General features: G+C 40.0%; 1 long non-coding RNA gene across 1 annotated transcript in view; it reads right to left on the bottom strand.

The window, feature by feature from the left end:
• The window catches only part of LOC129619926 (uncharacterized), a 40,198-nt gene that overhangs the window by 10,164 nt on the left and 5,155 nt on the right, over positions 1–24,879 (bottom strand). The window contains exon 2 of the long non-coding RNA XR_008698291.1: positions 1,534–1,613. This is a non-coding gene — a long non-coding RNA (uncharacterized LOC129619926). The remainder of the gene's footprint in view (positions 1–1,533; positions 1,614–24,879) is intronic.

Below are 24,879 nucleotides of genomic sequence, written 5' to 3' on the forward strand. Positions count from 1 at the left end.
GTAACAATGAGTCCAACTATCACCCAGATATTGGTTTCTAATAAAAGGAACCAAGGGTCCTTGGAAAAAAAGATGATTTCAGATCTTGGGCAAGAAATATAATTTTAACAAACATGCCATCTTAACGCAAAGTGTTAATAATACGGGAAACTGGGTACAAGTGTACAGGAACTCTCTACTATCTTTACAATGTTTCTGTAAATCTGAAACTGTCCTTTAAAAAATGTATTCAATTTTTAAAAAGTCAGTAGTGTCAAAGTGAAAATACTCTGCCCTGTACTATACTATAAGCTTTCGAAAGAAAGGGATTTTGTGGTTTTATTAAGTATATTTATAGGCTCGGGGTGATAGCTCATCCTCAAATATGACCCCCATAAACCATGATTCTCAGAATTCATATTCTTGTGTGCTCCCCTCCACCTGAATCGGGGCTGGTGTAACCTCTGAAGCAAGATTCTCAGAAGCCTTGTGGTTTCCACCTGAGTCTCTTGCAATGCTTGTTTTGGGAAAGGCATCCACTGGGTAAAAAGTCTGAATACACTGAGATCTCCATACTATTATAAAGCCTAAGCTACCAAATGGGGAAGCCTAAGGAGAGAGACAGAAAGAATTAGTAATTATGTGTGTGACAGACAGAAATAGAGAGAAATGGAGATGTACAGCTAGTCCAAGGCTGTTCCATTCACTCTAGTAGAGATACCAACACATGTGAGTGAAGAAATCACATCTGACCACCTCTACATTCAAGCCTACAGATTCAAGACCAGCCTCTATTTGTCTGAAATAGTATGAGATAATGGAGGAGGACATGGCAACCCACTCCAGTATTCTTGCCTGGAGAATCCCCATGGACGGAGAAGCCTGGCGGGCTACAGTCCACGGGGTTGCAGGGTCAGTTACGACTGAGTGATTAAGCACAGCACAGTATGAGATTTAAAAACAAAAACAAACAAACAAAAAAACTATTGAGATAACTCAGTTTACCCACAGAGCTACAGTAAATCATAATAAATCATTGGTTTAAGACACTAGATTTAGGAGTAGTTTGTTGTGGAGCAGTAGATGAGTGACTGACTTTTACTTAGTAGATATTACAGAAAAATGAGAAAGAAGCTTCAATATTGTGGAAAGAAAACAATGGTGGGATTTTTTTTTTTAACATTTTAAACCATTATTACTGTTAAAAAAAAAAAATACCAGCTGGAAAATTCAATAAGATAATGGGTTTTGCAATCAGGTATAAAAGGGTTTTTTAAAAATGTGGCTAATATATAACACATTCAGGCAAAACTGGAATATAGAGAGAGAAGAGTAAATAGAGAAAGACAGAGATTATGGGAGGTGGGGTGGCGTGGATATATTTTAACACTTGTATTTTCTATTTTAATATGTTAACAATGATTTTTAAATTCATTGAATGCCAGGTATCTTTACATATAATATTAGCTTCACAAAATTGTATGAGATGAATGCTACTTTAACCTTAATTTTACAGATGAGGAAATAGTGTCTCAGAGTAGCTAAGTTACTAACCTAAGGTCTCCCAGCTCGCATATATGACCAGGATTTCTACCTTGCAAGTCTGACTCCAGAGTTCATTCTCTCAGCACAGTCTAAGAGAGAAAGAAGACAAGCATAAATGAAATAATCATATAAACAAATATGTGCAAATACAAACTCTTGTAAATTTTATAAAGCTGAGTGCAAGATACTATGATCATAGAACAGATACCCAACCCAGTCTGAGAGTTTGGGCACACTCTAAAGTGTTGAGGTTGAAGTTGAGGGTGTCATCTGGGTTAGTAATGTCAGGTGCTGGAGAGATAACCAGCCCATGAACCAGAAAAAGGCAGAGATGAAAATAGTCATATGATTGTCTGTTGGTGAACTGTCTTTCTGAGAACCCTGATTTGTAAGGCACCCAGAGATGATTTCTCTGGCAATTATCATTTTGGTAATGATGGACAGTCACAGTGTGGAGACATTGGAAGAGAAGAAAAAGAGGACAAACTTAGTTTTGCTTTCCTTTATTATAACAACAACAACAACAACAACAAAATCTCTAAAAGTTGTCCAAGCCATTTCCCCTCCTTTTATCCTCTCTTAACCAACTCCCTAGAGCAGTATTTGACAGAGCTGATCACCCTCCTTAAATGTTTTCTACATTTGGTTTTCAAAACATCACACTTTCTTGGTTCTCCTCCTGGCTATTCTAATCCTCTGTGTTCTTTTATGGAGCCTCCTGAGTTCTAACTAAGGAAATGCCCAAGGGCTTAGCCCTTGAACTTACTCTCTTCTCTATCTATACTCTTTCTCTAAATTATTTCAACTAAGATCATGGCTCCAAATACCATCAATATGCCAACTCTTAACATGTTACGTATAATTCTGCCTAGACCTTACACTTCCTGAATTGAAGACCTTGTATACAACTGCCTGCCAAAGCATCCAATTAGATAGATACTTGGGCAGATTCTGGAGCAAGGCTCTCTAGATTCAAATACCAACTTGCCTTTGTCCTAGTTAGCCAAGGGATAATAACGTCCTTGTGCCTCAGTTTCTTCGATTGTAAAATGGGTAAATATTATTAATCTATTTCCCAGAGTCTCTTAAAAGAGCTAGAGCATTTAAAGCATGTCTTATAAAGTGTCAAGTGTCTTCCAAGTGGTGTATTGCTACAGATAGGCATCTTCTTCTTTGTGACTCCTTATGTCTCCAGTCATCCAGTTGTTTAAGTCAAAAATTTAATCAAGCAAAAGTGAAACTCTTCTTTCATACAATTCACAACTGTCACAACAGTCCATCCTGTCAGCACCACCTTCAAATGTATCTCAACTATATCTCACCACTTTAACACTGGAGTTATTAAATTCCCTCATCTGGAGTATTCCAAGAGCCTTCTATTGGTCTCCCCACTGATCAACTTGCTCCCTATAGTTTATTCTCCCCATTGTAGTTGGAGTGATTTGGTAGGACTTGAGTTGTGTTACTCCTCTGCTCAAAACACTCCAATGGTTTCCCATAGTCCTCAAAGTAAAAGTCGAGTCTTGTGGTCAACAGAATCTGACCCTCCCCATTACACACACACTCCAAAACTCAGTCATTTACTACTTTCTCTCTTTCTTACTTTTCATAAGAAACTTGCTCTTGCTCAAATATGTGAACACACTCCCCAGAAATCAACTTGGCCTGTTCATCACTTCAGTCAAGATCTTGGTTTATATGCCACTTTAAAAAGTGAGTCTTCTCTGGGTCTCCCTATATAAAATACCATACTTGCCAAGGAATTTTCTAACCCCTGCCCCTGCTTTATTTTTTTTTTAATAGCTCTCATCTGTATTTTTGTTATTGCTGGTCCTGCACCCACTACAACTTGAGCTCCATGTGAGTAGCCCTCATGCTTTTGTTCTAGCACTTATAACAACACTTGGTTTTTAATAGATTCTCAGAAAAAAAACCTGTTGAACAAATGAATGTATGTAATTTTTTTCTGGATAGATTGTTAATTAAAGAACTCTTCGAAAGTTGTTTTTTATTAATCAGTTCACATGTCTCCACCCTCTTCCTAGTCTTACTATAGTATATATTTGTTCCATTCTGCCCATTAAAGATAAGATCTGGCCATGGTGTTAGCATCCTGGATTATACCTTCATACCTTCTTAGAGCTGTTGCATATATGTATAGTCTCAACATACAGTCTTTATTTTTAAAATTAAAAGCAAATCTTTTCAAAATGACTAAGTCATGGTTTCCTGGGATGCTGCTTTTCTATTCAGGGAGAGAAATCTAATGTCTTAGTAACACAGTTTAAGGAAAATGGGATAATTATTATGATACATAATTGGATCCTTGAATAAAAGGGTAAAGTGTTGACAGGTCACAAAAGGTATCAGAACTAGGAAATTTAAAAGCCTTTAAGAACAACTCAGCTTTTATTTTTTTGCTTATTTTCAGCCTCATTCTTATTATGTTTAATTCTCTCCCCTTTCTTTGGACACATAGTCTATTATTTGTACTTTTTTATACTTTTTTCTCTTCTCTCAGGTATCTGGCCTTCTCTGTTTCTATATGTGGTAAAAGGTGATTGTCCCACAGTTCCTGAATCAGAATCACCTCAGATCAAGTGCACAGGCCAGAGTAAGCTAGACCTTTTCAGTTCTCATTACAAATCCTCCAGAGAGAGAATTCTTTAGATGGTCAGGGAGGAAGTGCCTTTTACCGTACATATAGCTTCCAAATGGTGTCTAGAAGGTATAGGGGGAGGGACATGGGGCACAAACATTCTTTTAAAAAGAAGGTTGTGAGGAACTGAGCAGATCACCACTAAAGGTACCTACTATAGCTAGAAATCAGATGTCATAATCATGAGGATTCTTCTTTTCTTCTTAGGTTGATTTTGTCATTTCTAATATTCAACAATACAAACTTGTTATGTTTGCCTTCATTTCCAATTCCAAACTTTAGTAATTTTGGGGGGTATAATCTCTGTGTAACCACACAGATATAACATTGGTGTGATATGTAAATGAGCTCACACTACACATGCAAAGCTGCAACTTAAAACATATATTAAACAAAAAGTAACAGCAAGTAGGCATATTCAGTTTAATAAATGAGGAGACTGAAGTTAATAATAGTTTTTTTTCCAATGACAACCTATTTGATTGGTCTCTGCATCCTCTAACCTAATATGAAAATTATATTTAATAAGTTCACCTATGATCTAGTGCTGACTAAAATAGAATAAGTATACACTAGAGCCCATATTTCCCTCCAAATACAACCAAAAACTCTGGAAAAACACAAAAATCAAATACCTAAGGATTTCCGCTTTATTGACTATGTCAAAGCTTCTGACTGTGTGGATCACAATAAACTGTGGAAAATTCTTCAAGAGATGGGAATACCAGACCACCTGACCTGCCTCTTGAGAAACCTATATGCAGGTCAGAAAGCAACAGTTAGAACTAGACATGGAACATCAGACTGGTTCCAAACAGGAAAAGGAATACATCAAGCCTGTATATTGTCACCCTGTTTATTTAATTTATATGCAGAGTACATCATGAGAAACGCTGGGCTGGAAGAAGCACAAGCTGGAATCAAGATTGCTGGGAGAAATATCAATAACCTCAGATATGCAGATGACACCACCCTTATGGCAGAAAGGGAAGAGGAACTAAAAAGCCTCTTGATGAAAGTGAAAGAGGAGAGTGAAAAAGTTGGCTTAAAGCTCAACATTCAGAAAATGAAGATCATGGCATCTGGTCCCATTACTTCATGGGAAATAGATGGGGAAACAGTGGAAACAGTGGTAGACTTTATTTGGGGGGGGGGGCTCCAAAATAACCGCAGATGGTGATTGCAGCCATGAAATTAAAAGACACTAATTCCTTGGAAGGAAAGTTATGACCAACCTAGATAGCATATTCAAAAGCAGAGACATTACTTTGCCAACAAAGATCTGTCTAGTCAAGGCTATGGTTTTTCCTGTGGTCATGTATGGATGTGAAAGTTGGACTGTGAAGAAAGCTGAGCGCTGAAGAATTGATGCTTTTGAACTGTGGTGTTGGATAAGACCCTTGAGAGTCCCTTGGACTGCAAGGAGATCCAACCAGTCCATTCTAAAGGAGATCAGTCCTGGGTGTTCTTTGGAAGGACTGATGCTAAAGCTGAAACTCCAATACTTTGGCCACCTCATGTGAAGAGTTGACTCATTGGAAAAGACTCTGATGCTGGGGGAGATTGAGGGCAGGAGGAGAAGGGGACGACGGAGATGATGACGACAGGTGGCTGGATGGCATCACCGACTCGATGGACATGAGTTTGGGTAAACTCTGGGAGTTGGTGATGGACAGGGAGGCCTGGCGTGCTGCAATTCATGGGGTCGCAAAGAATCGGACATGACTGAGCGACTGAACTGAACTGAACTGAACTGAAGGATTCTGAAACTCAAAGAATACCAGGGAGATTGGAGTTGAAAGTCAAAATTTAAAGAAGAGTATGGCGATAACTTCCAGATGTTCAAGCTGGTTTTAGAAAAGGCAGAGGAACCAGAGATCAAATTGCCAACATCTGCTGGATCATCGAAAAAGCAAGAGAGTTCCAGAAAAACATCTATTTCTGCTTTATTGACTATGCCAAAGCCTTTGACTGTATGGATCAAAATAAACTGTGGAAAATTCTTCAAGAGATAGGAATACCAGACCACCTGAATTGCCTCTAGAGAAACCTGTATGCAGGTCAGGAAGCAACAGTTAGTACTGGACATGGAACAACAGACTGTTTCCAAAAAGGAAAAGGAGTACTTCATGGGAAATATATGGGAAAACAGTGGAAACAGTGGCTGACTTTTTTTTCTGGGCTCTGAAAACACTGCAGATGGTGATTGCAGCCACGAAATTAAAAGACACTTACTCCTTGGCAGGAGTAAATTATGACCAACCTAGATAGCATATTAAAAAGCAGAGACATTACTCTGTCAACAAAGGTCCATCTAGTCAAGGCTATAATTTTTCCAGTAGTCATGTATGGATGTGAGAGTTGGACTATAAAGAAAGCTGAGCACTGAAGAATTGATGCTTTTGAACTGTGGTATTGGATAAGACTCTTGAGAGTCCCTTGGACTGCAAGGAGATCCAACCAGTCCATCCTAAAGGAGATCAGTCCTGGGTGTTCATTGGAAGGACTGATGTTGAAGCTGAAACTCCAATCCTTTGGCCACCTTTGGCCAACCTGATGCGAAGAGCTGACTCATTTGAAAGGACCCTGATGCTGGGGAAGATTGAGGCCAGAAGGAGAAGGGGACAACAGAGGATTAGATGGTTGGATAGCATCACCGAATCAATGAACATGCTTTGGGTGGACTCTGGGAGTTGGTGAAGGACATGGAGGCCTGGCATACTGCGGTTCATGGGGTCTCAAAGAGTCAGACACGACTGAGCTACTGAAGTGAACTGAACGGTGATAATGAGAGATTCCTAGTGTCTTTCCTGTATCTAGAGCTTTGATCCAAGGCTGGATTGAATTGGGGAACTCCACTGTGAAGAGCTGCAGTGAAAATCCAGGAGAAGCCCATCTTTCTTACTAGAAAATCAGGAAAGGGGACCTTCTCAGCCCTTCCCCAATCATAGCTGTATTGTCATAGTTGAGGCAGGGTGGGCACCCATAATTTGGAGCTAAAACCCAAATCTTGGAATCGAAAACAAGGAAAAGTTGCCTCTGTTGTGCAAAGAGTGTATGGAGGAGTGTTGAACCTCTGGTTTAATGTTGTTTCTCTTCCCTTCCATTGCCTTTTCTGGAGAGGGGCCTTAGCATATGGAACTATGTGACAATTCAAGAAGTCCCTACCTGAGAGGACTCCATATTTCTAGCATAAAGAACCAGGAAAAAGAGTCCCTAGAAGCCAGAGAATGTGGGGAAGTACCGTTAAAGAGAGAGCTGGAAGAGATCGTCTACTTCTGTGTGTGAATCAACAGAAGTCTTAGGCTCACCCCTAAGTTATGCATATATGGAGCATAACCAGAGGCACAAAGCAAAGATTTTGAGAACTGAACATATATATAAACTACCACCCAAGCCTCAAACTGATCCCCGAGGGGCATAAGGAAAGGGCAGATCCAGCAGCATAGCAAATCCTTTAAAAACTGAAAATACATTCATCCACAGAAAGTGAAAAACAACTGACAGCTTGAACCTAATTGGACTATTGCTTGGGAAAACAAACAAATTGAAAAAAACCTCAAAAAAAAAAAAATAGGCAAACAAATTATTTGGAGGATTTTAATAGGTTCCCAAAGTCTCAGAAAGACAAAACTTTAGGAGATGTAATTCAAAATTATTGGACATGTAAAGAACTTGGCAAAAATCTGCTCAAATTTCAGGAAAAACACAGTCAAGAGATGCCAATCCTGGAATGACAGATATTTAAACTATCAGACAAGACATTAAAGCAGCTATTATAATCATCCTACAAGAGGTAAAAGTGAACACTTTTGAAATGAATAGAAAGATAGTTTTCTATAGAAAAGTAGAAAATGAAAAAAGCCCATAAGCAGCTTGAAATTATAAATTATAAATTGTACATAAGTTCATAAGATGAGTAAAATAGCTGAATAGAGATGATAGAGGGGAAAAAATCCATAAACCTCATTCTTAATCAGTAGAAACTGTACATTATGAAGAACAGAGAAAAAGGATTGAGGAAAATGAGAAAAATATTGAAAGACCTAATATTCATGTAATTTAGTTCCTGAAGGAGAAGGGAAAGAGGTTAATGCAGAATATATATATATTTAAAGAAATAATGGCTGAAATTCTCCCAAGTTTTATGAAAGACATAAATTTACAAAATTCAGAAAGTCATTGGACTTCAAATAGGATAAATTCAAAAGAAACTATGTTGGGGCATCCCTGGTGGTCTAGTGGTTAAGAATTCACCTGCCAATGCAGAAGACACAGCTTAGATCGGCGGTCTGGGAAGATCCCAGAGGCCAGAGAGCCACAAGTATTGAGCCCATGCAGCCACAACTATTGAAGCCTGCACACCCTGGGGCCTGTGCTCTGCAGCAAGAGAAGCTGCCACAATGAGAAGCCCATGCACCATAATCAAGAGTAGGCCCTCTCACTGCAACTAGAGAAAGCCTGCATGCAGCAAGGCAGATCCAGTGTAGCCAAAAGTAAATAAATAAATCTTAAAAACAAAACAAAGGAAACTATGTCACATATGACATGATAAAACTGGGGGAAGCGAAAGTTAGGGGGGAACCTAAAAGTCACTGGAGAAAACTGACATGATATATATAAGGAAAGGGGGCTTCCCAGGTGGTGTTAGTGGTAAAGAACCCACCTGAAAATGCAGGAGACATAAGAGATGCAGGTTCGATCCCTGGGTCGGGAAGATCCCCTGGAGAAGGGCATGGCAACCCACTTAAGTATTCTTGCCTGAAGAATCCCCCATGGACAGAGCAGCCTGGTGAGCTACAGTCCATAGGGTCTCAAAGAGTCGGACACAACTGAAGTGACTGAAGCATGCACACACACATGCATATGAGAAAACAATTATTCAAACAACTGTAGATTTCTTATCAGAAAACACTAGGACCAAAAGGCAGTAGAATACCACCCTTAAAATGCTGAAAGGAAAGAATTGTCAAACCAAGACAATATTTCTTCTGAAAATATCCTTCAGGAATGAAGATAAATAAAGACATATAAGATGAAGGTAAACTAAGTATTTATCACCAGCAGACTTACTCTAAAAGAAATGCTGCTGCTGCTGCTGCTGCTAAGTCGAGTCAGTCGTGTCCGACTCTGTGCAACCCAATAGACGGCAGCCCACCAGGCTCCTCCATCCCTGGGATTCTCCAGGCAAGAATACTGGAGTGGGTTGCCATTTCCTTCTCCAATGCATGAAAGTGAAAAGTGAAACTGAACTTGCTCAGTCGTGTCCAACTCTTTGCGACCCCATGGACTGTAGCCTACCAGGCTCCTCCATCCATGGATTTTCCAGGCAAGAGTACTGGAGTGGGTCCCCATTGCCTTCTCTGAAAAGAAATGCTAAAGAAAGTTAATTCTTCAGGCTGTAGGTAAATGATACCAGAGGGAAATCTGGAATTTTAGAAATGAAAGAAGAACAACATAAATTACAAATATCTGGGTAAGAATAATAAACAATTTATTATATCTTAAGTTTAGAAAAGTACTTCTGACTCTTGAAATAAAATATCATAACACTGGGTAATTTTTCAATATATGTATGAAAACTACAACATAAAAGGTAGAGGGTAAAGGAATCTGTATGGTGGTAATTAAGACCTACCAGGTGGGTGACCCAAACTGGAGAATAATAAACTAAGGAAGTTCTCATGCTGTTGTGAGGATTCTAGGCCCCCCATCAGACTTCCCAACCTGGGGATCTCACAGGGGGACTGGGAATCCCCAGGGAATCTGACTTTGAAAGACAGGGGCATCTGATTACAGAACTTCCAAAGGACTGGGGGAAACAGAGACTCTTGAAGGGCACAAACAAAACCTTGTGCACACCAGACCCAGGGGAAAGGAGCAGTGGTCCCAGAAGAGACTGAGTCAGACCTGTCTGTGAGTGTTTGAGGACCTTCTGCAGAGGCGTGTGTTGGCAGTGGCCTGCCACAGGGTCAGGGGCACTGGCAGCAGCAGTACTGGGAGGCATGTGTTGGCATAAGTCCTTTTGAAGTTCACTTTTAGCCCTACCATAGAGCCTGTAGACTCCAGCACTGGGTCACCTCAGGCCAAACAACTAACAGGGAGGGAGCACAGGCCCCCCATCAGCAGAAAATTGCATTAAAGATTTATTAAGCATGGCCCTGCCCACCAGAGCAAGACCCAGTTTTCCCCATAACCAGTCACTCACATCAAGAAACTTGCAGAAGTCTCTTATTCTCACCCATCAGATGACAGACAGAAGAAGCAAGAACTACAATCCCATAGCCTTCAGAACGAAAACATAATCACAGAAAGCTAACCAAAATGATCACATGCATCATAGACTTGTGTAAGGCAAAACGTGGTCCACTGGAGAAGGGAAAGGCAAACCACTTCAGTATTTTTGCCTCGAGAACCCCATGAACAGCATGAAAAGGAAAATAGATATCACACCAGAAGATGAGCCTCCAGGTCAGTAGGTGTCCAATATGCTACTGGGGAAGATAACATAACTCCAGAAAGAATAATGAGGCTGGGCCAAAGCAGAAACAATGCTAAGTTGTGGATGTGTCTGATGGTGAAAGTAAAGTCTGATGTTGTAAAGAACAATACTGCATAGGAACCTGGAATGTTAGGTCCATGAATCAAGGTAAATTGGACGTGGTCAAACAGGAGATGGCAAGTATGAACATCGACATTAGGAATCAGTGAACTAAAATGGACAAGAATGGGCAAATTTAATTCAGATGACCATTATAGCTACGCACGTGGCCCAGAATCCCTTACAAGAAATGGAGTAGCCCTCAGAGTCAACAAAAGAGTCCAAAATGCAGTACTTGGGTGCAATCTCAAAAATGACAGAATGATCTTAGTTCGTTTCCAAGACAAACCATTCAACATCATAGTAATCCAAGTCTATGCCCCAAACACAAAAGCCAGAGAAGTTGAACAATTCTATGAAGACCTCCAAGACCATCTAGAACTAACATCACACCAAAAAAGATGTCCTTTTCATCATAGTGGATTGGAAGGCAAAAGTAGGAAGTCAAGAGATACCTGGAGTAACAGGCAAGTTTGGCCTTGGAGTATAACATGAAGCAGGGGAAAGGCAAACAGAATTTTTTCAAGAGAACACACTGGTCATAGCACACACCCTCTTCCAACACCACAAGAGACAACTCTACACATGGACATGACCAGATGGTCAATGCCAAAATCAGACTGATTAATTATTTGCAGCCGAAGATAGAGAAGCTCTATATAGTGAGCAAAAATAAGACCTGGAGCTTACTGTGGCTCAAATCATGAGCTCCTTATTGCAAAATTCAGGCTTAAATCAGGCCATTCAGGTTTGACCTAAATCAAATCCATTAATGATTATACAGTGGAAGTAACAAATAGATTCAGGGTATTAAGATCTGGTAGACAGAGCCCCTGAAGAACTATGGATGGAGATTTGTAACATTGTACAGGAGGTGGTGATCCAAACTATCCCAAATAAAAAGAGATGCAAGAAGGAAAAACGGTTATCTGAGGAGACCTTACAAATAGCTGAGAAAAGAAGAGAAGTGGAAGGCAAAGGCGAAAAGGAAAGATATATCCAGCTAAATGCAGAGTTCCAGAGAATAGCAAGGAAAGATAAGAAAGCTTTAAATGAACAATGCAAAGAAATAGAGGAAAACAATAGAATGGAAATGACTGGACATCTCTTCAAGAAAATTGGAGAAACCATGGGAATACTTCATGTAAAAATGGGCACAATAAAGGACAGAAATAGCAAGGACCTAACAGATGCAGAAGAGATTAAGAAGAGGTGCAAGAATATAAAGAAGAACTATACAAAAAAAAAATCTTAATGACCCAGATAACCACAATGATGTAGTCACTTTACTTAGAGCAAAACATCCTGGAGTGTGAAGTCAAGTGGGCCTTATGAAGCATTACTATGAGCAAAGTTAGTGGAAATGATGGAATTCTAGCTGAGCTATTTAAAATCCTAAAAGATAATACTGTGAAAGTGCTGCACTTAATATGCCAGCAAATTTGGAACACTCAGCAGTGGTCACAGGACTGGAAATGGTCTGTTTCCATTTAAATCCCAAAGCAAAGCAATGCCAAAGAATGTTAAAACTACTGTATAATTGTGCTTATTTCACATGCTAGTAAGGTAATGCTCAAAATCCTTCAATCTAAGCTTCAACAGTACATGAACCAAGAACTTCCAAATGTATAAGCTAGATTTAGAAAAGGCAGAGGAACCAGATATTAAATTACCAACATTAGCTGGATCATAGACAAAGCAAGGGGATTCCATAATAAGATCTACTTTTGCTTCACTGACTACACTAAAGCCTTTGACTGTGTGGATCACAAGAAACTGTGGAAAATTCTTAAAGAGATGGGAATACCAGACCACCTTACCTGCCTCCTGAGAAATCTGTATGCAGGTCAAAAAGCAGCTGTTAGAACTGGACATGGAAGAATGTACTGGTTCACAATTGGAAAAAGAGTATGCCAAGAGAGTATCTATCCAGAGTACATCATGGGAAACAATGGGCTGGATGACTCACAAGCTGGAAACAAGATGGCTGGGAGAAATATCAACAACCTCAGATATGTAGCTGATACCATTTCAGTGGTAGAAAGTGAAGTGGAACTAAAGACCTCTTGTTGGTGATGAAAGAGGAGAGTGAAAAAGCTGGCTTAAAACTCAACATTCAAAAAACTAACATCATGGCATCTGGTCCCATCACTTCACGGCAAATAGATGAGGAAAAAGTGGAAACAATGGCAGATTTTATTTCCTTGGGTTCCAAAATCACTGTGGACAGTCACTGAAGCCACAAAATTAAAAGATGTTTGTGCTTTGGAAAATTCGATGACAAACATAGATAGCATATTAAAAAGCAGAGACATCACTTTGTCAACAATGATCCATGTAGTCAAAGCAATTGCTTTTCCAGTAGTCATGTAGAGATGTGGGAGCTAGACCACAGAAGGCTGAGTGCCAAAGAATTGATGCTTTCAAACTTTGGTGCTGGAGAAGACTCTTGAGAGTCCCTTGGACAGCAAGGAGATCAAGCTAGACAATACTAAAGGAAATTAACCCCGAATGTTTATTGGAAGGACTGATGCTGAAGCTGAAGCTCCAATACACTGGCCACCTGATTCGAACAGCCAACTCACTGGAAAAGACCCTGATACTGGGAAAAATTGAGAGCAGGAGGAGAAGGGGCAACAGAGGATGAGATGTTTGGATAGCATCACCGACTCAATGGACATGACTTTGAGCAAACTCCAGGAGATAGTGAAGGACATGGAAGCCTGGTGTGCTGCAATCCATGGGGTTGCAAAGAGTCAGACATGACTGAGCCACTGAGCAACAACACAGGTAAGACACATTAGAGAAGGATATTTAGTGTGGCAATCAGTAAACATAAACAAATTTTATATTATTTTAGGTTCACATCTTTTTATCTTAGTACTCACAGTTGCTAATTGGAAAACTGAAACCTGGGTAACCAATAATGATATTTAGTAATGGATTGTTGCTGTTGTTCAGTTGCCCAGTCATGTCCAACTCTGATACTGAAGGACAGGGAAGATATTGAAGGACAGGGAAGCCTAGTGTGCTGCAGTCATGGGCTCACAAAGAGTCGGACATGACTTGGTGACTGAACAGCAATGACATGGTGGTAAGATTTTTACATTTTATGTAAAGTGATAAATATTAACTCTAATGATATTTTTCCTGGAGAAGGAAATGGCAACCCACCCCAGTATCCTTGCCTGGAAAATCTCGTGCACAGAAGAACCTGGTGGGCTGCAGTACCTGGAGTCGCAAAGAGTCGGGCACAACTGGGTGACTAACACTTACTTACTTACTAATGATATTCTTAGATTAAGTATGTACAGTGTGATTCCATAGAGAAATTACTTTAAGTATGCTACAAAGAGGTATAGTAAAAGAGCTAGTAGATAAATTATAATATTAAAATATAGCCAAATATATTTAAAATAATATTCAAAATATAATCCAAAAGACTATAAGAAAAAATAAACATGGGAACAATAACAAAAAAACCCAGAAGGGACAAACAGAAAAGTAACTAAAAAATATGACTGTATCACATTAAATGAAAATCATCTAAACACACCAAGTAAGACATAGACTGTCAGGTTGAATGGAAAACAAAATCCAACTATATGCTTTTTGTAAACTGACCCACTTTTTCTAAGAGATCCACTAATAATATGACACATATTAAAAGAAAAATCATTGTATTTGTGACAGGAAAGCTGGAGTGGCCATATTAATATCAGAAAAAATAGACTTTGTTGCATGTGCTGTGCTGTGCCAAGTCAAGTCCAGCTCTTTGCAACCCCCATGGACTATAGCCCACAGGGCTCCTCTGTCCATGGGGATTTCCCAGGTAAGAATACTGGAATGGTTGCCATGTCCCCCTCCAAGGGATCTTCCCAACCCAGGGATGGAACCCAGGTCTCCCAAATTGCAGGCGGATTCTTTACCACCTGAACCACAAAGGAAGCCCAAGAATACTGGAATGGGTAGCCTATCACTTCTTCAGGGGATCTTCCTGATCCAGGAATGAAACTGAGGTCTCCTGCATTGCAGGCAGATTTTTTACCAGCTGAGCTACCAGGAAAGTCCTTTGTTGCATATGTGTCCTAAGTCACTTCAGTCGTGTCCAACTCTTTGTGATCCCATTTCTTCTCTAGTCTTTCCCATTCTGTTGTTTTCCTCTATTTCTTTGCATTGATCGCTGAGGAAGACTTTCTTATCTCTTCTGGCTATTCTTTGGAACTCTGCATTCAGATGCTTATGTCCTTCCTTTTCTCCTTTGCTTTTCGCTTCTCTTCTTTTCACAGCTATTTGTAAGGCCTCCCCAGACAGCCATTTTGCTTTTTTGCATTTCTTTTCCATGCGGATGGTCTTGATTCCTGTCTCCTGTACAATGCCACGAACCTCATTCCATAGTTCACCAGGCACTCTATCTATCAGATCTAGGCCCTTAAATCTATTTCTCACTTCCACTGTATAATCATAAGGGATTTGATTTAGGTCATACCTGAATGGTCTAGTGGTTTTCCCTACTTTCTTCAATTTAAGTCTGAATTTGGCAATAAGGAGTTCATGATCTGAGCCACAGTCAGCTCCTGGTCTTGTTTTTGTTGACTGTATAGAGCTTCTCCATCTTTGGCTGCAAGAACATAATCAATCTGATTTCAGTGTTGACCATCTGGTGATGTCATGTGTATATCGTGAGAAACGCTGGACTGGAAGAAGCACAAGCTGGAATCAAGATTGCCGGGAGAAATATCAATAACCTCAGATATGCAGATGACACCACCCTTATGGCAGAAAGGGAAGAGGAACTAAAAAGCCTCTTGATGAAAGTGAAAGTGGAGAGTGAAAAAGCTGGCTTAAAGCTCAACATTCAGAAAACGAAGATCATGGCATCCGGTCCCATCACTTCATGGGAAATAGATGGGGAAACAGTGTCAGACTTTGTTTTTTGGGGCTCCAAAATCACTACAGATGGTGACTGCAGCCATGAAATTAAAAGACGCTTACTCCTTGGAAGGAAAATTATGACCAACATAGATAGCATATTCAAAAGCAGAGACATTACTTTGCCAACAAAGGTCTGTCTAGTCAAGGCTATGGTTTTTCCAGTGGTCATGTATGGATGTGAGAGTTAGACTGTGAAGAAGGCTGAGCACCGAAGAATTGATGCTTTTTTTTTTTTTTAATTTTATTTTATTTTTAAACTTTACATAACTGTATTAGTTTTGCCAAATATCAAAATGAATCCGCCACAGGTATACATGTGTTCCCCATCCTGAACCCTCCTCCCTCCTCCCTCCCCATTCCATCCCTCTGGGTCGTCCCAGTGCACCAGCCCCTAGCATCCAGTATCGTGCATCGAACCTGGACTGGCAACTCATTTCATACATGATATTTTACATGTTTCAATGCCATTCTCCCAAATCTTCCCGCCCTCTCCCTCTCCCACAGAGTCCATAAGACTGTTCTATACATCAGTGTCTCTTTTGCTGTCTCGTACACAGGGATACAGAGTGAAGTAAGCCAGAAAGAAAAACACCAATACAGTATACTAACGCATATATATGGAATTTAGAAAGATGGAATTGATGCTTTTGAACTGTGGTGTTGGAGAAGACTCTTGAGAGTCCCTTGGACTGCAAGGAGATGCAACCAGTCCATTCTGAAGGAGATCAGCCCTGGGATTTCTTTGGAAGGACTGATGCTAAAGCTGAAACTCCAGTACTTTGGCCACCTCATGCGCAGAGTTGACTCATTGGAAAAGACTCTGATGCTGGGAGGGATTGGGGGAAGAAGAAGGGGACGTCAGAGGATGAGATGGCTGGATGGCATCACTGACTCAATGGACGTGAGTCTGAGTGAACTCCGGGAGTTGGTGATGGACAGGGAGGCCTGGTGTGCTGTGATTCATGGGGTCGCAAAGAGTCGGACACATCTGAGCGACTGAACTGAACTGACTGATCAGGTTTCTCTGTCCATGGGATTCTCCAGGCAAGAATACTGGAATGGCTTACCATTTCCTACCCCAGGGTATCTTCCCAACCCAAGGACTGAACCCACATTTCTTAAGTTTCCTGCATTGGCAGGCAGGTTCTTTACCACTAGCGGCACCTGTAGTGTTTTGATATTATGCAACACAGTACTAAATAACCAATAGGTCAGAAAGAAAGTCTCAAGAGAAACTGGAAAACATTTTTAACTAAGTGAAAATGAAAATACCACATATCATAATATATGGAATGCAATTGCTTAGAGGGAAATTAATAGCACTAAGTGCTTTTATTAGAAAAGAACAAAGTCTGAAATCAATAATTAAGCTTCCATCTTGAGAAACTAGAAATAAACAGCAAATCACAACCAGAACAAAGAGAAGTAAATAAACACTCAAGGTAAAAGCAGAAAGTAATAAAATTTTAAAAAGAAAAACAATAGAGTTAAGCCACACATTGGGAAAACAAAATTACAAATTATGTACATGGTAAAACTTTTCACCAAAGAACATATATGAATCACCAATAGTATCATGAAAAATTACCCCAAGTCATACAGATGACAATAACAGGTATTGACTAGGATACTGAGAAAGGGGAACGTTTATATACTGATGATGAAAATATAAAACACTGCAGCCATTTTGGAAAACTGTTTTTCAATTTCTTAAAATGTTATACATAAATTTACCTTATGACCAGAAATTCTATTTTTACTCCATATTTACTCAGGAGAAATTAAAGCATACATCTACGTAAAAAAACTTGTATACAAATGTTCATAGCAGTTATATTGATAATATTCAGCAAGTGGCATGCATGCCAAGTCTCTTCAGTTATGTCTGACTCTTTGTGACCCTATGGACTATAGCCTGCTAGGCTCCACTGTCCAAGGGATTCTCCAGGCAAGAATATTGGAGTGGGTTGCCAAGAAACAAATTATTGATACATACAACATGGATGAGCCCAAATTACATTTGCCAAGTAAAAGAAGCCATATTAAAAGGCTGGATACTAAAGAACATTTATATAATATTCTGGATCAGCAAAAACACAGGGACAGAGAATCGATTAGTGGTTGTTAAGAGTTGAGGAAGGAGGAGAGAAGGTCTGACTGCAGTGTTTGCATGAGAAAATTTCAGGGGGAGTAATAAAGTTTTCATGGGAAATAGATCGGGAAACAGTGGAAACAGTGTCAGACATTATTTTTTGGGCTCCAAAATCACTGCAGATGGTGATTGAAGCCATGAAATTAAAAGACGCTTACTCCTTGGAAGGAAAGTTATGACCAACCTAGATAGCATATTCAAAAGCAGAGACATTACTCTGCCAACAAAGGTCCGTCTAGCCAAGGCTATGGTTTTTCCAGTGGTCATGTATGGACGTGAGAGTTGGACTGTGAAGAAAGCTGAGTGCTGAAGAATTTATGCTTTTGAACTATGGTGTTGGAGAAGACTCTTGAGAGTCCCTTGGACTGCAAGGAGATCCAACCGGTCCATCCTAAAGATCAGTCCTGGGTGTTCATTGGAAGGACTGAGGCTGAAACTGAAACTCCAATACTTTGGCCACTTCATGCGAAGAGTTGACTCATTGGAAAAGACTCTGATGCTGGGGGGGATTGGGGGCAGGAGGAGAAGGGGACAATGGAGGATGAGATGGCTGGATGGCATCACTAACTCGATGCACATGAGTTTGAGTGAACTCCGGGGGTTGGTGATGGACAGGGAGGCCTGGTGTGCTGCTATTCATGGGGTCGCAAAGAGTCGGACATGATTGAGCGACTGAACTGAATAAAGTTTTGATGGTGATTACACAACACTATGAATTTTTCAAAAGTCATAGAATTGGACAACAAAGAGTTAATTTTACTATATGAAAGTTTAAGTTGAAATTGTTTACTGCTTCACTTATGACTTTTTTTACATTAATACTTTCAACTGGAGAGAATGGAAAGGAAAAGTTCCTTCCATTCTTTCAATTTGAAAAACAATAATTCAACTTTCTTTAACCTATAGATACTTTGGAGAACAATTATAAACTGATATCATGAAAATTGTGCATATGTTAAATCTATATTTAACTATATCTATCAGGGTTTCCCTGAGAGCTCAGTTGGTGAGGAATCTGTCTGCAATGCAGGAGACCCCGGTCTGATTCCTGGGTCGGGAAGATCCCCTGGAGAAGGAAAAGGCTACCCATTCCAGTATTCTGGCCTGCAACATTCCATGGATTGTATAGTCCATGGGGTCACAAAGAGTCAGACACAACTGAGTGACTTTCACTAAATCTATCTTGGCCTTCATTTTCCTAACATATTGCCCATTCTATACCATTTGAACTTGGTTTCTAACTTATATATTTCTCTAATCATTTTATATTTTAAATTTTGTCTGTGTAATAAAATTAGAGGATTCCTCAGGGCAGGAACCATGACTTCTCATGATTTTTTAACTACCGTAGTGATAGAAATGTCTTAGAATGTTTGTAATTCCTTTTGGAATAGAATGAAATGAAATAGGGTGGGTGTTACATGTTGGATAAACTAAAGTAATAAAATAGAAGAGGGTCCCCCCTGCCTCTAATAGGTATTATCCTCCAATTCTTAGGTAATAAATCTGACACTTAGAGTTTAAGAAATTTGCCTAAAATCATACAAGTAGAAAATACAGACTGTGGGATTCAGACCTTAGGTATGCTGATCTATGAAGTGTCCTTCAAACAATGATCTCCACTTCAGCTTATCCTATAACATGGTGAACAAATTCCAGTGAAGCTGAATTGATAAAGACTCTTGACATTAGAATTTCAAAATATCAAGAGGAGGCTACAGTACTTCAGTCTTTGCTTCTTACAGAAGCCCAAGATATTAGATAGCAATGAGAGCTCCCTTAAAATTAACTTATCATATTATTGTTGAAAGGGAACTGACCTTTGGAGCCCAAAAGTTCTGACTTTTCCCCTTCCCAAAACTGTGCCTTGTGAAATCTATAAGATTCAGCTTCCTAGAATCAGGAAATTAGGTTAGGTGCTTTTTTTTTGGTGGGAAGACTCTGAGGCAGAGCTCAAGAGGAAAGAAGTTTATTAAGGAATACTCTTGGAAACAACCATCTCCACAAGAAAAGGGAAGGAAAGTAGGAATGGACAGAGGGAGATAATGACTGCAAAGTAATCTGAATGAGGCCTCAGCTAACTGATGGGATCTCTGAAGTTGAGCTCACCCTTCAGAGTTATCCCAACTTAGGGTAGGGAGAAGAAGGGCTAAGCACTTATACCTTCATGCCATTGTTATCAGATTCCAGATGCCACAATTTGGGCAAGCAAGCTATCTTTACTGAAAGCAATTCTGAAAACGGCTGACAAGCAAGGGCTAACAAGAACATTTCAGCAGCTGGAAGGGAAATCTTGGTGGTACACCAAGGCCCATAAAGTGACTTCTCAGATTGCTCCAACTCTGATGGCATCACAAGGATTAACCAAAAAATAATTCCAAGCGAAAAATTAAAAAGGTCTTCAACTTACACACCTCCCATAGAAAAATGAAAATTAAAGAAGATACTAAGCAGAGGGAAAGTGTGTTGTAGGAACATAATTACTTATCTGCTGGGTTTCAGAGCGATAATCTTAAAGCTCCAAGGCGATTTATGACTCTTCAGTTCAGTTCAGTCCAGTAGCTCAGTCGGGTCTGACTCTTTGCAACCCCATGAACCGCAGCACACCAGGCCTCCCTGTCCATCACCAACTCCCGGAGTCCACACAAACCGATGTCCATTGAGTCGGTGATGCCATCCAACAATCTTATCCTCTGTTGTCCCCTTCTCCTCCTGCCCTCAATCTTCCCCAGCATCAGGGTCCTTTCAAATGAGACAGCTCTTCACATCAGGTGGCAAAGTATTGGAGTTTCAGCTTCAACATCAGTCCTTCCAATGAACACCCAGGACTGATCTCCTTTACGATGGATCGGTTGGATCTCCTTGCAGTCCAAGGGACTCTCAAGAGTCTTCACCAACACCACAGTTCAAAAGCATCAATTCTTCGGTGCTCAGCTTTCTTCACAGTCCAACTCTCACATCCATACATGACCACTGGAAAAACCATAGCCTTGACTAAACAGACCTTTGTTGACAAAGTAATGTCTCTGCTAGTTAATATGCTATCTAGGTTCGTCATAACTTTCCTTCAAAGGAGTCAGCGTCTTTTAATTTCATGGCTGCAATCACCATCTGTAGTAATTTTGGAGCCCAGAAAAATAACGTCTGACACTGTTTTCACTGTTTCCCCATCTATTTCCCATGAAGTGATGGGACCGGATGCCATGATCTTCGTTTTCTGAATGTTGAGCTTTAAGCCAACTTTTTCACTCTTCTCTTTCACTTTCATCAAGAGGCTCTTTAGTTCTTCTTCCCTTTCTGCCATAAGGGTGGAGTCATCTGCATATCTGAGGTTATTGATATTTTCCCGGCAATCTCGATTCTAGCTTGTGCTTCTTCCAGCCCAGAGTTTCTCATGATGTACTCTGCATATAAGTTAAATAAACAGGGTGATAATATACAGCCTTGATGTACTCCTTTTCCTGTTTGGAACCAGTCTGTTGTTCCATGTCCAGTTCTAACTGTTGCTTCCTGACCTGCATATAGGTTTCTCAAGAGGCAGGTCAGGTGGTCTGGTATTCCCATCTCTTTCAGAATTTCCCACAGTTTATTGTGATCCACACAGTCAAAGGCTTTGGCATAGTCAATAAAGCAGAAATAGATGTTTTTCTGGAACTCTCTTGTTTTTTCCATGATCCAGAGGATGTTGGCAATTTGATCTCTGGTTCCTCTGCCTTTTCTAAATCCAGGTTGAACATCTCAAAGTTCATGCTTCAAGTATTGGTGAAGCCTGGCTTGGAGAATTTTAAGCATCACTTTACTAACGTGTGAGATGAGTTCAATTGTGTGGTAGTTTGAGCATTCTTTGGCATTGCCTTTCTTTGTGATTGGAATGAAAACTGACCTTTTCCAGTCCTGTGGCCACTGCGACTCTACATAGATGTTATTCAACAAATTTATTAATGTAATTCAGGTGGTGGCAATTCTGTTGTATAAAAAGCCAGACAGTAAACAGTTTAGCCTTTGTGGACTGTATACTCTTATTTGCAACCCTTAACTTCACAGCTGTAGTGAGAAAGTAACCACAAATTAATATATCAATTAATGTGTGAGTCTGAGTTCCAATAACATTTTTCTTCCAAACAGGTGGCAAGCCAAATTTGACCCATGGGTTATAGTTTGCTGACTAATATAATGGAATTACATGAATTTTAACTCATTCCCTTTCTGAATACCACAGAGCACCATGCCAACCCTAGAACGACTGTATGACTTTAATGTGAAAGATAATAAATCCTTTTTCCTGGGAGATCATTTTCAAGATGAATTTTCTATTACCCAAAATATAAAAATTTACTTTAGATTGAGTGATCAAAAAAAGTTTCTATGAAGGAGAAGAGTTTTAGCCTCTGTAACTTAGTGTTGTAAGATAATAAAACTGATGGGTGTTTGTGAGGGCAACTTCTAGTTGTTCATCATATTTAATCTGTTCCCTAATTTTAGCTTGACAGGATAAAGATTGTTATTTCCCAGTTTGCCTAACTTTCAGCTCGACTTGACAGAGCTAAATGAAGCATATGGAAGTACTGAATTGGGTCAGAAACTGGATGAAATGCCTACGTACATCTGGGGGTGCGTATTATTGTTTCGAAAATAAGCTCTATGATGTAGTATATGTAAGTGAATTTAGTATGAGCAACTTTTAGAACTGAGCTTAAAAGGATACATGCCCTTCCCCCCTTTTCTCCTTTTTGCCAGATGGAAAGTACATGTGCTGGCTACAACAGGAGGAGCCCTTATGGACCATGAAATGAACTTAAAATTGAACCCCACACATTGTGTAGACACAAGATATAAGAATCCTGGAATCCTGAAACCATACAAAAGCACCAGGTCTAGACTGATTTCATGACATTCATGGGAAAATAAGATGCTTTTGTTTATTGTGCCGTGCTTAGTTGCTCAGTTGTATCTGAGTCTTTGTGACCCTGTAGACTGTAGCCTGCCGGCTCCTCTGTCCATGGGGATTCTCCAGGTAAGAATATTGGAGTGCCTTGCCATGCCCTCCTCCAGGGGATCTTCCCAACCCAGGGATTGAACCTAGGTCTCCCACATACCACGTAGATTCTTTACTGTCTGAGCCATTAGAGAAGCCCGTGAATACTGAAGTGGGTAGCCTATCCCTTTTCCAGGGGATCTTCCTGATCCTGAATCGACCTGGGGTCTCCTGCATTACAGGCACATTCTTTACCAGCTGAGCTACCAGGAAGATACAGTTAATTTGAGTTTTACGCCATTTGCAGCTTTGCCCAACTCAAAGTATTACAGAAATTTATGTTAAATTGAGAGTTCAACAGAAACCTCTATAAGAGAGAGAGATTTTAGCTAAGATCTCAAGGGCAAACAGGAACGAAGCCTAGAAAAAGCAAGAGGAAAAAAAAATCAATTCTGGCATAAGGCACAACATTTTGAGAAAGAATATAGTGTGTAAGAGGAACTGGGAGAAGGCCAGCATGGCTGATGATTTGTGAAAGAGGTGGAGGGTAGACATAGGAAGGGGTCAGATCACAAATGTTAGGAGTTAGGTTTCACTCTAAGAACAACAGGAGGCCACTGACAGATTTTAAATAACCAAGAGATTTGCACCTCCCCTTGACAAGTGTGAATGGCTGTCCCCCAGAGCCTGACTGCCCATGCCCCTCCAGCCTCTTTTTAATTTTTTTTTTTTAATTTTATATTGGAGTATAGTTGATTTATAGTGTTGTGTTCATTTCAGGTGTATAGCAAAGTGATTCAATTATACATATACATATATCCATATACACACTACTATATGTAACAGATAATCAACAAAGACCTACTGTATAGCACAGGGAACTCTATTCAATATTCTGTAACAACCTATATGGGTAAAGAATCTTGCCTCTTTCTGTTGGTGTCACCCGAGCCCTCCAGGCAGTCTTCTTCACAAACTTCCTCCCGAGATGCCTCAGGTCTTGCTCCTGCAGGAGCCACATACCATGTATTTACCCCAGAGGCATTACAGCTCATTCCCTCCACAGCACTGTCTCCTGACTCTGCCACCATGAGTCACACCAATCTTCTGCTTTGTCAGCACTGAGACATGGACCTGTGTGCCCCCAAACACCAGGGAATACACTTCAGCCCATTTAAGTGGTTCCTGAAGTTCTCCTCCCTTGACCTGAAGAAAGAGAGGGGAAACACGTCTATGCTTAGTCTCTAAAGAAATCCTCAGTCTTAAAAGTCTAGCCCCTAGTGAATTGTTTTATATATATATAAAGGTGGATGATCAGTTAATGATGATAAAACCAAATTTTGGCTACCTACTTTGCAATAATGATCTATTACTTCAGATAGAATATTGGGTTATAGTTAATTTTCTCAGGGTGATGTCTCAGCTGAAACTGCAAAACTAAGAAAGTATAACAACTTTCAAAAAGACCCTGCCCCCAAATACAAATATTGATAGTTAAAGACAAGAGGCAATATTTCATTCATTTATTCAAAAGTCTTTTAAAGGGCCTACTAAGGTACTATCCCAGGTGCTGAGGACATAATAATGGACAAATCTCAAGCTTATTGCCTAGTGAGGAGACAGATATGGCACAATTACTCTGTGTATATGAAGTATATTATCCTGCATATTATATATGCTATGTATAAAGGTTATGTATTCTACTTGTATGACCTGAAAATCTAACTCAGGGATGTTTAGCAAAGAATAGAACCTTCGATGTAGTCTTTGAACAGAGAAGCAGAGTACCAGAAGGCCAGAGTTGAGGACTCTGTAAGGCAGACCATAAGACGATATCCTGAGCCAGGCAAAAAAATTACCCAAGTCTTAGCTAGAAACAGGACTAAGGATATGTAACTTGGGTAGGCATCAGGAAAAGAGTAACTGGGTAACTAAGGAAAAGAGGCAGAGCAGGAAGCAGTACAGTGTCTGTGGGGTGGAAATTTTTCTCTCTGGAGGAAGCTGTCTCTCAGAGACAGGCAGATACATCACAG

Source organism: Bubalus kerabau, chromosome 9, assembly GCF_029407905.1.
Source record: "Bubalus kerabau isolate K-KA32 ecotype Philippines breed swamp buffalo chromosome 9, PCC_UOA_SB_1v2, whole genome shotgun sequence".
Classification (NCBI taxonomy): Eukaryota; Metazoa; Chordata; class Mammalia; order Artiodactyla; family Bovidae; genus Bubalus; species Bubalus kerabau.